We start from the raw sequence: 14,028 nt of genomic DNA on the forward strand, positions 1-14,028 counted from the left end.
AGATCAGCCATGATCTCATTGAATGGTGGAGCAGGCTCGAGGGGCCAGATGGCCTACTCCTGCTCCTAGTTCTTATGTTCTTATTTCCATTCACTGATCGCACAAGCAGTCGGGACACAGATTTAAAGTTTTGGGTAAAACCTGGATTGAACGATATAAGATCCTGAGGGGTTTTGACAGGGTGGATGTGGAGAGGACGTTTCCGCTTGTGAGAGAATCTGGAACAAGGGGGTCACTGTTGCAAAGTGAGGGGTCACCCATTTCAGATGGAGATAAGGATAATTTTTCTCTTGAGGGTTGCAAGAGAAGGGATAGCATAGTGCTTGGCACTGCTTCCTCACAGCACCAGGGACCCGAGTTCAATTCCCACCCTGACTGTGTGGAGTTTGCACTTTCTCCCCGTGTCTACATTGGTTTCCTCCGGGTGCTCCGCTTTCCTCCCACAGTCCAAAGATGTGCAGGTTAGGTTGAATCGGTTAGGATTGTATTCGCTGGAGTTCAGAAGAATCAGGGGGGGATCTCATAGAACCCTATAAAATGTGGGTGGCATGGTGGCGCAGTGGTTGGCACTGCTGCCTCATGTCGCCGAGGACCCGGGTTCAATCCCGGTCCCGGGTCACTGTCTATGTGGAGTTTGCACATTCTCCCTGTGTTTGCGTGGGTCTCACCTCCACAAATCCAAAGATGTGCAGGGTAGGTAGATTGGCCATGCTAAAATTGCCCTTAATTGCAAAAAAAAGAATTGGGCACTCTCAATTTATGTTAAAAAAACAGGGCGAGACATAGAAGATTCAGGACGGATGTTCCCGATAGTGGGTGTGTCCAGAAATAGGGGTCACAGTCTGAGGGTACGGGGTAGACCATTTGGGAGAGAGGTGAGGAGAAATTCCTCCACCCAGAGAGTGGTGAGCCGATGGAATTCGTCGCCACAGGAACTAATTAAGGCCAAAACATTGCATGTTTTCAAGAAGCAGTTCGATACAGCACTTAGGGTGAAGGGGATCAAAGGATATGGGTGAAAGCGGGATTAGGCTATTGAGCCAAATCAGCTCTGATCGTAATGAATGGTGGAGCAGGTTCGAAGGGCCAAATGGTCTCCTCCTGCTCCTATTTTCTACGTTGCTCCGTATCCATGCATGTAAATGGTCCAGGAGGTATGAGGAAGAATGTTTTTACACAGCCAGTGGCAATGACCTTAAACTTGCTGCCTATGAAGGAGTTTGGAAATAGACACAATGAATGATTTTTTTTTTTTTTTAATTGGATAAATACCTGAGAGAAATAAAGCTGTAAGGATACAGAGACAGAGCAGGAGAATAACTCTGACTGGATTGCTCCAGATAATAATAATAATATTTATTGGTGTCACAAGTAGGCTTACATTAACACTGCAATAAAGTTACTGTGAAAATCCCCAGGTCGTCACACTCCGGCGCCTGTTCGGGTACACTGAAGGAGAATTCAGAATGTCCAATTCACCTAACAAGCACGTCTTTCGGGACTTGTGGGAGGAAATTGTAGCAGGAAACCCACGCAGACACGGGGAGAAGATGCAGACATCGCAGACAGTGACCCAAGCCGGGAAATCGAACCCGGGTCCCTGGCGCTGTGAAGCAACAGTGCTAACCAGCGTGCCGATTGGGAGCGCGCATGGACTCAATGGACCGATTGCCCTTCTCTGCCCATAATGTTAAAAAATAAAAATAATAAATTTAGAGTTCCCAATTAATTTTTTCCAATTAAGAGGCAATTTAGCGTGGTCACTCCACCTACCCTGCACATCTTTGGGTTGTGAGGGCGAAACCCACGCATACATGGGGAGAATGTGCAAACTCCACATGGACAGTGACCCAGAGCCGGGATCAAACCTGGGACCTAAGCGCTGTGAGGCAGCAGGGCTAACTCACTGCGCCACCGTGCTGCCAGCTGACTCTGACATTTTTGTCTAATTTCGCCATGTAATTTAACCCTGAGATATCACTCAAGTAAATCTGTGCTACACTCCCTCCGAGGCCATTCTAACCTTCCTCAGGCCCAGGTTTGGCCTAACCAGGGTTTGTGAATCTCGGGGCTTTTCCAGTCACACTGAGACCTGAAATGTTCCCTCACAGACAGAACAGACAAACCTTTTACCTTCCACACCCAGATGCTGCTGAAATTCAGTTTCTAATGAACCGAGTGACTCTGTCAGATTGTGATGTGACGTTTGGTTTGCGTTCCCGTGTGTTAAACCTCCTCTTCCAGTATCCTGTAAATTTACAGAAACCTCACTGTCAGTTTCGGATAGAAATTCACAACATTCTCTCCTCACCAACTTTGATTAAATGTATTCCTGGAGGTTTGATCACATGACCTGCCCCCATCCTCCAGCCATTAATCGGTCAACACATCCATCCTTGTGACACACTGCCTTCCTCGGCCAATTGGGAAGCAAATGGACTCATTACCTTACAGGACAGTGACTGACTGTCAGCCAAACAACCTTTATCCCATTTTCAATATTTTTATATCCACTGAACAGAAATGTTCAAAAATCTTCTTTACTGTCCCAATGATTTTCCAGACACCCAGGTATGAATCTCACCAAGGCAGAAGATAAAATTTGAATTCATTGAAAGTCTACTGATGACCATGAAACCATTATTGGTTGTTGCAAAGACCCATCTGGTTTACTCCTGTCCTTCAGTGAAGGAAATTTTCTATCCTTACCTGGTCTGGCCTACATGTGATTCCAAATCCAGTCAGCTGGTTGACTCTTAAAATGCCCTGAGATGCACTCAGTTCTAGGGCAATTAGGGATGGGCAGTGAATGCTGGCCCAGCCAGCGACACCCACATCCCGTGAATGAACAGAAAAGAAAATCTGCCATCCTTACCTGGTCTGGCCGACGCGATTCCAAACCACAGCAATGTGGTTGACTCTTTAAATGTCCTCCAAGATGGCCGAGCAAGCTACTCGGTTCCAGGGAAATTAGGGATGGGCAATAAATGTTGGCCCAGCCAGTTACTCCCACAAATGATCTAAAATAAAATGCTGGCGACTCCAGTCAGTCAATCCGTGAGAGTTGGCATCCGGTCCAGACTCGCAGCGCATAATAATAATAATAATCACTTATTGTCACAAGTAGTCTCCAATGACGTTCCTGTGAAAAGCCCATAGTCGCCCCATTCTGGCGCCTGTTCGGGGAGGCTGGAACGGGAACTGAACCCGCGCTGCTGGTCTTGTTCTGCATTACAAGCCAGCTGTCTTAGCCCACTGTGCTAAACCAGTCCCTTCCCTGCGGCGCATTGTCCTCTGTAAAGATGGCGGGTGGAAATCGGGCCTGTCACCGCTCAGCTCTCACTCTGTTCGGTGCTGTTTAAGGCGGGACCGTTAACATTTTACTCGGGAGTTACTCGGGGCTCACTCCGCAACTTCTATTGCTCCCCGGACACCCACCGGCTCCAATCCTGAAAGTTGCTCGATTGTTTCTTTCCCGCTCCTCGCACCGTCAGCGACAACCTGAACTGTGCATGCGCCGGTCACAGCCCGAACGCCGCATGTTCTAGTCACAGCCGGACTCTGCGCATGTGCGAGAAACTTCTGTCATGTGGAACGAGCACATTCTCAGCTGCTACCCATGTTGGGTAATAAACCCGCCATTCAAATGGATATTTTTGATATAAATTATGCGAATTGATTACGATTATAACATTGGGCCAGGGCAACACCCACATCCCAATAACAAGTGAAGGAAAGTTGGCAGTTAGAAAGGAAAATGCATTCATAGAATTTACAGTGCAGAAGGAGGCCATTTGGCCCATCGAGTCTGCACCGGCTCTTGGAAAGAGCACCCTGCCCAAGGTCCACACCTCCACCCTTTCCCCATAACCCAGTAACCCCACCCAACACTAAGGGCAATTTTGGACACTAAGGGCAATTTAGCATGGCCAATCCACCTAACCTGCACGTCTTTGGACTGTGGGAGGAAATGGGAGCACCCGCAAGAAACCCACGCACACACGTGTAAATCCTCCCCTACTAATCCCCTGTAAAAGGTGTTTCCAAAATTAATCACCGTCAGTCCAGGATAGAAATTCACAACATTCTCCCCTCCTGCTTATGGGTTAAGGATGACCGCTCATGACCCCCGCTGCACACTGACCCTCTTGTCATCAGCAGTCCCTCGATTTGAGGGTGACGTCTACTCAGGGTTGTGAATTTCTCTCCTGGGTCTTCATGTGGTTGAACAGAGACTCAGAACTTTGGACACATGGGACAGAATGTCTAATAAGAGCAGGATTGGCTTCCTTTTCTTTCCATCTCTGCCACCGCTTTGCATCATCAATAAGACATTGGGAGTCAAAGACGAATGCAGTTTGATGGACAAGTTGTCTCCATTCTGAACAATGTGGAACAAGCTCCTCCCACTCATTGTAACATCGCACCGACAAAGACAACAAACGCGCATGCGCCCTGATGCACATCCAATAAGGATGGCGGCCGTTAACCCGAGCCGAAGATGAGGAACTGCAGCCCCGCTCGGTACAAATATGGTGCCGTAAACCTTTCCGAGGTTTGCGATTTCAACAACTTTACACAACGTTTCCTCCCGCTCCCGCGATCTCTCGCTCCCTCCATATTGTTAAACGCCTCTTACCAATTTCCGACCTGAAAAAGACTTCCTTCTGCATCGCCATTACCCACACTGCGCATGCTTCAATCACAGCGGGCCCGCCCCCCATTCACTCCGATTGGTTGGAGGACTCGCTGCCCCCGGTCGGTCCTCCAGTTCCGCGCCTCCTCTTTCTATTGGTCCGGAGCTGCCGTCAATCACCTGGGCATTGTGAGGCTGATTTCAGGCTGACTCGCTGATTGTTCAATAACCATAGAGGTACAATCATAGAATTTACAGTGCAGCAGGAGGCCATTCGGCCCATCGAGTCGGCGCCGGCTCTTGGAAAGAGCGCCCGACTTAATCCCACACCTTCACCCTATCGCTGTAACCCAGCAGCCCCCTCTAACATAAGGGCAATTTAGCATGGCCAATCCACCTAACCCGCGCATCTTGGGACTGTGGGAGGAAACCGGAGCACTTGGAGGAAACCCACGCAGACACGGGGAGAACGTGCAGACTCCGCACAGGCAGTGACACTTCTGTTGGGACTCGCTGATTTTGGTCTTTTAATTTGACTGGACCACAGGCTTGGGGAAAGCAAGAGAGGAAAGAAGGTTCGATAGAAACTAGAATGGTTTGTTGTGAATTTCCATCCGATTCTTACAGTGATCATTTTTGTAAACTTATTTTTCAGGCATTAGAACGGGAGGATTGGGCAACTCGAACCAAATATGACCAACTGTCACTCAATTCATTAGGATCTAAATATCACAAACTGTCAATGTGCTTGTCTGTTCTGACTGTGGGAAGAGATTTCAAACATCAGTGTGACTGGAAAAGCCCCGAGACACACACACCTGAGTGGGAGTGATCCAGTGAACTGACTGTGGAAAGAGCTTTAACCCAGTTGCACAGCCTGAAAAATCATCTTATTTCCTCTGGTGGGAGAGTCTAGGACCAGAGGGAATAATCTAAGAGGAAGGGATCTCAAATTTAGGACAGAGATGAGGAGATATTCTTTCATCAGAGGGTAGAGAATCTGTGGAATTCTTCAGCTGTGCAATCATTCTGTCTCTGGAGTTTACCATAAAAAGGCAAAGGTGAAGGTGTCTTAACCCGGATGGGTCGCTTGGTGGCGCAGTGGCGCTTTCACTGAGGGGCCTTGAGTTCAGACACATCCCAAACAGGACTGGTGAGAAATATCTGTCTGGGAAAGGGGAGACAACTGTATAATCGGGAGAAAGGATCAGTGCCGATGGACCTTTGAGAAAGGAGTTCAGATTAGTCTGATTTTCTTCATTTTCCCCTCAATATTAATTAAAATTCCAGCGAAAATATTACACAAAAGTTTTTTTTATGTTTACAAAAGGGAAAATAACGATTGAGGGTCACAGTGAGAACAGAACACATGCCCTCCGAGCTGCCAAATGTATGTACAACTGTAACAGACACAAGAAAGAGAGAACAGGAGCTCAACATAAAGGGAAGGCAACTGTTGCAAATAAGGTACTAGATAAATTAATGCACTATCGCCAGAACCTCGTAACCTCACCTGACGTTGTGGGCACTAAGGGGTAATCTAGCATGGCCAATCCACCTAACCTGCACATATTTAGACTGTGGGAGGAAACTGGAGCACGCGGAGGAAACAGGAACAGACACGGGAGAACGTGGAAACTCCACACCGACAATCCCTCAAGGCTGGAATGGAACCCGGGATAATGGCGCTGTGAGGCAGCAGTGCTATTTATGCGTTGATGGTTGTTTCTAACTATCTATTGATGTGTATTGATGCCTCCATGTGTATTCATGTGTGTTCGTGTTAATGTGTGCACGAGTCTGCTAATATGTGTATACGTGAGCCCATTAGTGTGTTAATGTGGATTATTGTCTCTGTTTGAATGGAAATATTTCTGTCATCGTGAAATTCTGCTAATGTATATGTTATTGGTTACATTTGTGTTTCATATTCTTCAGTCAGCCTGCTTGTCTGGTTTTATATGTTTGTGTATCTGTGTGGACATGTGGCTGTACGTGTCTGTTTGTGTACATTTGTGTAGCCGCTTGTGTGTGTGGATTTGTGTGTGTATGTGTGTATGTGCACGTGTGTCAGTGTGTGTATAAACGGGTGCTTTTTTGTGTTTATGTGCATGATTGTGAATTTTTGCGCACGTTTGCGTGTGTTTTGGTGTCAAAATATGAGTGGTTCGTTGTGCCTGGGTGTATGTTTATGCATGTGTTTCTATGTATGTGCCTATATGTGTGTTTGTGTCTACGTGTGAGCGTGTGTATGTTTGTGGGTCTGTGTGCATGTGTGTGTCGTGTTTGTGTATCTGTCTGTGTATTTGTATCAGCTGCCTGTAGCTTTGCCAGTTGTGGGTATTATTGGTACCGATGTAGAATATGTTGAACTTTCTGCTTATAAACGTGTTTTCTGTGAGATGCAAGCTGACATCATTGACCGAATGCAAAAATACAAGGAAGTGCCTCAAGAGAGAACACTGAAAACCCAGGGAGAATTCAATCACCAGTTTGGATTTGGATTTTGGGGAATCGGTCTTAGCATACGGTTAAGAGGAACAAGGGTGCTAAAAAAATACATCTTTATCATGATGGTCTTTTAAACCCTTCAGCCGGTAAGCTACATGACTTCTTGTAATGTCAGTAACTGAGTTCTTAGTCGAGTGAACAGTTTACTTCCAAACTCCCTGCTTGGGGACTGGGAGGATATTGAGTTAATAATCTCCCTCTCTCTGGTCAGCTCAGCAAATTGCCTTTGGGTTCTCCCTGCTGGAGGTGGAGATACAGAGAGTTCACTCGTCACCTTCCTCCTCTTTGGTCGGGAAAGTGGACGTAAAATGGGTTAGCACTGCCCCTTTGCTCTTTGCTGGGGAAGTGTGGGTACAGTGGATTAAATAATACCGCTCCACTCATTGTTGGAAGCATGTGCACAGTAGATTAACGAATGTCCCTCCCCCTCATTGTTGGAAGCGGGTGTACAGTGGATTAACTCAGCCCCCACCGTCTCTTTGTTGGGGAAGTGGGGGCACAGTGTGTTAACTAATACCCCTCCCCTCTCTTTGTTGGGGAAGTGGGGGCACAGTGTGTTAACTAATGCCTCTCCCCCCCTCTTTGCTGGGGAAGTGGGGGTACGGTGCATTAAGTAATGTCCCTCTTCCTCTCTTTGTCGTGGAATTGGGTTACAGTGGATTAACTAATGCCCCTCCCCCTCTCTCTGTTGGGGAAGTGGGGAGACAGTGGGTTAACTAATGCCCCCCCCCCTCTCTGTGGGGGAAGTGGGGAGACAGTGGATTGATTAATGCCCCTCCCACTCTCTTTGTTGGGGAAGTGGGGTGACAGTGTATTAACTAAAGCCCCTCCCCTCCCTCTATTGGTGAAGTGGGGGTACAGAGGATTAACTAAAGCCCCTCCCTCTCTCTGCTGAAGTGGGGGGGGGGGTACAGTGGATGAACAATTTCCCTTTCCCCTCTCTTTGACTGAGGATTGTTGGTCCATGTTTCTGTGTGACCCTCAATTCAGTTCCCAGTGGGTGTGATACAGAAACTTAAATCTGGCATCAATTTTAAAGGGATGGACAATGGGAGAAGCAGGAACACCGAGGTCTAAATGTGATGTGTTTGTTTGTCTGAAATGGGAAATTGTCCGATTTCTTCTCACAGGGGGGAAAGTCAGTGAAGATATTTTGCTGAATTCTGTGAAGAGTGAGTTTTACACTGTCTCTAACCCAGGGTGTATCTCAGCTGGGAGCACTGGTTGTATCAGACTTGAGGCCGAGACCTGTAGAAATCCGGGTCTCAGAAACCAATCTGACATCAGCAAAGTGGAAGCTCCATTAATTAAGCGGCTGTGCAATTAAATCACAATTAGAGGAAAAATACTTTATTATTTTTATTTCAGTTAGACATGTAACCCATAGATTCTAGTTGACCTGAATTAACGGTGTCCATCAGAGCAAGGGAAATGTTCACAAAACTGGGTTTACCGCTGGATTTATCAACCGTTCTGTTGATGATCTTCAAGGGGATGGCTTCATGTCCCACCACACAGGAGTAAGAAGCGCCGCTGGCCCACTCCTCCGCTGCAATGGATAACAGGCTGTACATGAAGAAGGACCTATTGCCGTTCTCCGCCATCACCTCGGTGTTCTTGTAGTTCCCGGGATTCACCGGCTTGTCATTGACGGTCCACTTGACGAAGATCTCTCGGGGGGAGAAACCTCTCACTAAGCAGCTGAGGGAGACGAATTTCTGAGCGGAGACGTCTTCAGCCGAGACAAAAACAGGTAACTATAGGCCAGTGACCTTAACATCTGTCAGTGGGAAACGGTTAGAGTCCATTATAACGCATCCAATCGCTGAGCATTTAAACATACACAATATAATCAAACAGAGACAGCACGGCTTCGTGAAGGGGGAATCATTGCCTGACAAATGTATTGCTCTTATTTGAGGTGATAACGAGAAGGCGAGAGAGGGGGGGGGGGGGGGGGCAGTAGATGTAATATACATGAATTTCAAAACTGTGTTTAATAAATGAATGTACTATTCCCACGTTTGCAGATGACAAAAAAATAGGTAGAAAGGTGAAGATTACAGAATATCCACAGAGGGACAGAAACACCTTTAGTTACTGAGTAAAAACGAGGCTGATGGAATATGAAGTAGGAAAATGTGAGGTTAGACACTTTGGAAGGAGGAGGAACATTATTTAGATGGAGAAAGACTGTAGAAAGCTGGCGTAACGGGGGAATTGGAGGTCCTCGTGCAGAAAACACACAAAGCAAGTTCTGCAGGTAATATGGAGACAAATTGAATGTTGACATTTATTTCAAAGGGAATAGAATATAAACATGGGGAAGTCTGGCTAAAACTATACAAGGCATTAGTTAGTCTACACCTGGTATACTTTGAATAGTCTCGGTGCCTTTATCTAAGGAAGACAGATTGGTTTTGAAGGCAGTCCAGAGAAGGATCACGAGGTTGATCCCGAGTATGGATTCTCAGGGAGCTTCTTAGGATAGACGCTGAGGAGTTGTTTTCCCCTGTGGGAGCGTCTAGGAGCAGCGTGCAGGATCACAAAGTGAGGGTGCGCCCATTTAACACAGAGATGAGGTGGAATTTCCTCTCTCAGAGAGTAGTGAAGCTGTGGAATTATTTAACCCAGGGGGCTATAGATTCTGGGTCGGTCAATATGTTCAAGGTTGAGAGGGACATATTTTAAATCAGTAAAGCCGGCAAGGGATTTGGGGATAAGGCGGGAAAGAGGAGTTGAAGATTATCACATCAGATCAGTCAGGATCTCACTGAAGGCTGGGCCGGTGTTGATGGGCCCAATGGCCTACATCTGCTCCTAAGTCTTGTGGTCTATGGTCTCGCTCCATCTAAACCCAATATCACTGTTGGGTTTCATTGTTCATTCATCTGCATATCAATTTCCCCCTTAAGATCAACAGGCCCAGAGTATTTAGTTAGTGGAATTACCAATCAGAATGGGCCATAAATACACTGAATGGTAAATACTGACCGCTGCACTGACACTAGAAATAGACACAATGCCTCACTTACTGCTTCAATCTCACCGCTCACCTATTTTTTTGTGGATTGAAATTCTTAAAGGAGTTGGCAGGTCCTGATGGCTCGCCACACAGTCAAACACAGCCCCACTCAGCCAGGATTGTGTCGAGATGTTTAATTTGCTGACCACACTCTCAGTATCTGCCCCAGGCTGGTCGGCAATCTCTGATTTCAGCGGCTTCTTCGCTTCACTCCAGGACACGTTGACTCCATAAGGAGCTTTCGAAATGACGCAGGTTAAGGTTACAGTCGCCTCCAGTAAGACCTGTTCTATTGGTGACGGCAGTATTGTTACTGATGCATCAGTGCAAATGGAAGAATCTGTGATTGAAAACATGAAAATGAACCCAAGTTTCAGCTTCAGAATCAGGACAACAGTATTCAGCCTTCAATCTCCAACTGGGAATAAATCAACTTCGAAACTTCTAAAGATCGCCATTAATCTTCTATAGACAATGGAAAACCAGTTTGGTCTGTGAAAACTATTCTCATTGTGAAATACAGTCAGCCCCGATACCATTCTAATGAATCAGTATTGCCGCATTCCCAATACAAATATTCCATTCCTGATCTCAGGAACCTAATACCGAAGGCTGATCCATAAATAGGTTGGATGAAGTTTCCAACACTTCGTCCCGAGCTGTTATCAGTTAAGTGTTTCAGACACCACTGCCTCTCAAATACAATTAGCTGTCTCAGGATAAAGCTGAAATCAAGTCCACCTCACTCACTAAATTACTTGAAGTTAGGACGAAACATTTATTTCTATATTCATAAAATCGTGAATGGCGAGCAATCCTAATGCAGCTCTTACATCAGAATGAAACACAAACTACGTGGCAGTAAATTAGAAGTTATTCTGTGCTTTGCACTAACTTCAGTAAATTCCTGATTTGGATTAACATCAGAGTGCAGGATGATTTATTGTTTCCTCTGTTTGTGTCTCTTACCAGACGCGGTGATGTTGTGACTTTGGGTGACCTCTTGATGAGTGACCTGGCAGGTATAGACCGCTTTGCTGAACCATTCCCCAGCGGAGACTGTCAGCCGACTGCTCGCCGAGAAGTTCCCGTTCACTTCACAGGCGGGAGAGGTGACAAATCCTGAACCCATGGCTTGTCCATTCTTCAGCCACCGTTATTGACTTTGGACGGAAATCGTTGATTGAACAGACCATGGTTGCAAATTTCTGTCTTGAGATTTATTCATTAGAACTCACGGTGAGAACATTTGGATGGATGTCAGGTAGAGGACCTTCAAGAAACACAAGTTCGACATTTCTTGAAGAAGATGTTGGAACGAATAAAATGACTAATTATATTTGAACAGTTTCTCTGTGGTCACTATTTCTCGCAGGAATCAGAACTATGCAGAGAACAATAAATGTGTTATGACCAAAGATGTAAATAAAGCAATCAAAGCGTCTGTTTCTCACAGTTTCCACAACACTTACATTTCATTCCAATGCTCTTGTCTGAGCCACTGTGTCGAACCTCACAGCTGATTTTGCTGCATCCCCCCTCTGACTCGGTGATGGTTAACTGACTGCTCAGGGTGTAGGTTCCCTTCTTGTTTCTCACTGACGGGTATTTCTTAACTCCAATGGTGATCAGCTGCCCATCTTTCTTCCAGGTAAGGCTGGTGGTTTCTGGGGAATAGTCCATCGCTAAACAGCCGTAGGTCACGGAGCCGTCGGTGTTGTGTTGCTGTCAGGAGGAGACCAGGCTGTAGAGAGTGGGTGGAGACGGTGTCGCTGGGGGAGAATGGTCCATTGGACAAGTTAGACTCTGGCATTTGTAATTTTTAAGTAAACATATATTTCAAATTTCTCTGGAACTATGAACTGATCCCAGCATTTTCGCAATAAATACTACATCCACATTTAAGCTCCGATTAGTTCTACTGCTTGTGGATCACCACTGTTTTGTCCCCTCTTTAGAAACACACATCTCTTTCTCCATCTCAGTCACATGACAAAACTGTCATTTTGATGCCATCCATCTGAATGGTGTTTCCCCATTATTTCAGCCACCATGTAAAATAAAATTCAAATGGCCCATAGTCCCGGAGACTGCTCTGTCCTTTTGAAAGCTGACTGGTGGTGATTTAACCTGAGGGCCACCATACCTCAGGCGAGAGGCAAGATTGAGAATGTGGGTCTTGATGAATAACTTCAGCCGGTCCAGAAATTGAACCCACGCTATCGGGATCGCTCTTCATCGCGAACCAGCCGTCCAGCTAGCTGAACTGTGTACGTCACAATCCAGATGTGTACGTCACAATCCAGCTAACTGAGCTGCGTACGTCACATTCCAGCTAACTGATCTGGGTACGTCACAATTCAGCTGACTGAGCTGTGTTCGTCACAATCCAGCTGACTGAGCTGTGTACGTCACAATCCAGCTAACTGAGCTGTGTACGTCACAATCCAGCTAACTGAGCTGTGTATGTCACAATCCAGCTAACTGAGCTGTGTACGTCACAAATCAGCTAACTGAGCTGTGTACGTCACAATCCAGCGAACTGAGCAGTGTACGTCACAATCCAGCTAACTGAGCTGTGTACGTCACAATCCAGCGAACTGAGCAGTGTACGTCACAATCCAGCTCACAGAGCTGTGTACGTCACAATCCAGCTAACTGAGCTGTGTACGTCACAATCCAGCTAACTGAGCTGTGTACGTCACAATCCAGCTAACTGAGCTGTGTATGTCACAATCCAGCTAACTGAGCTGTGTATGTCACAATCCAGCTAACTGAGCTGTGTACGTCACAATCCAGCGAACTGAGCAGTGTACGTCACAATCCAGCTAACTGAGCTGTGTACGTCACAATCCAGCTAACTGAGCTGTGTACGTCACAATACAGCTAACTGAGCTGTGTACGTCACAATCCAGCTAACTGAGCTGCGTACGTCACAATCCAGCTAACTGAGCTGTGTACGTCACAATCCAGCTAACTGTGTTGTGTCATAAATAATATTCCGTTATGTTCTTCCTCCTACCAAAGTGTCTAATCTCACATTTTCCAACATTCTGTTCCATCTGCGAAGTTTGTACGTCACAATCAACAGCACTTGTGATGAAGAAGTTGTCTCTTCATTTCTATCATTACAACTTTGGAAATTGCCTGATTCAAGCTGACTGCTGCTCCTTCATTTCTCTCCCTCATTATTCCCCAATCCCCAAAACAAAGAATTCGACTTTCCTTCAAGAAATGTACTTATGTAATTACAATAAAACTCTTAATTTGAGTAATTGCAACATTCTCTAATTTTAGGATCATGCACAGTGACAGCAGAAGTCGGCCATTCGGTCCGTCGAGCCTCCTCCCCCATTCAATAAGCTCCTGGCTGTGCTGATTGTGGTGTTAACTCCGCATTCCGCCTGTCATTGAGACCGGACTGCCTGCAATCCCCCCGCACCCCGCCCCGCGCTCTCTGAGCGTTCCCCATCTCTCTGCGATTCCCGCTGGATCACTGCACCTTTCTCCTGCTCCCTTCGCTTTATTTAAGCTCTCTGCATTTGACCACAGCTCTCTGCGCTTTCCTCCATCTCCTTGTGCTTTGCCCATATGCTCTTCACTTTTCCCGGTTCGTTGGAAGTTTTCCCGGTTCCTGGCGCTTTCCGCGGCCTCTTTGAGCTTTTCGCCAGTATTTTGCACTTTACCCCGATTCTTATCGTCCATTCAATGGACTTTCTTCGGAACACTGCTATTCCCTCAGCTCTCTGCGCCTTCCACCAGCTCTCTGCATCTTCCCCTCGCTCACTCCGCTGTCTACCAGCTCTCTGCCCTTTGCTACATCTCCCTGTGCTCTCCCCAGCATCTCTGCCCTGTC

The 14,028-nt window shown here is 46.5% G+C and overlaps 1 protein-coding gene and 1 pseudogene across 1 annotated transcript in view; both read right to left on the reverse strand.

The window, feature by feature from the left end:
* LOC140419472 (uncharacterized) overlaps positions 1-4,713 on the reverse strand; it is a 37,232-nt pseudogene extending 32,519 nt beyond the window's left edge.
* LOC140421366 (uncharacterized) overlaps positions 1-14,028 on the reverse strand; it is a 522,678-nt gene that overhangs the window by 395,900 nt on the left and 112,750 nt on the right. The window lies entirely within an intron of this gene.

Source organism: Scyliorhinus torazame, chromosome 5, assembly GCF_047496885.1.
Source record: "Scyliorhinus torazame isolate Kashiwa2021f chromosome 5, sScyTor2.1, whole genome shotgun sequence".
Taxonomy (NCBI): domain Eukaryota; kingdom Metazoa; phylum Chordata; class Chondrichthyes; order Carcharhiniformes; family Scyliorhinidae; genus Scyliorhinus; species Scyliorhinus torazame.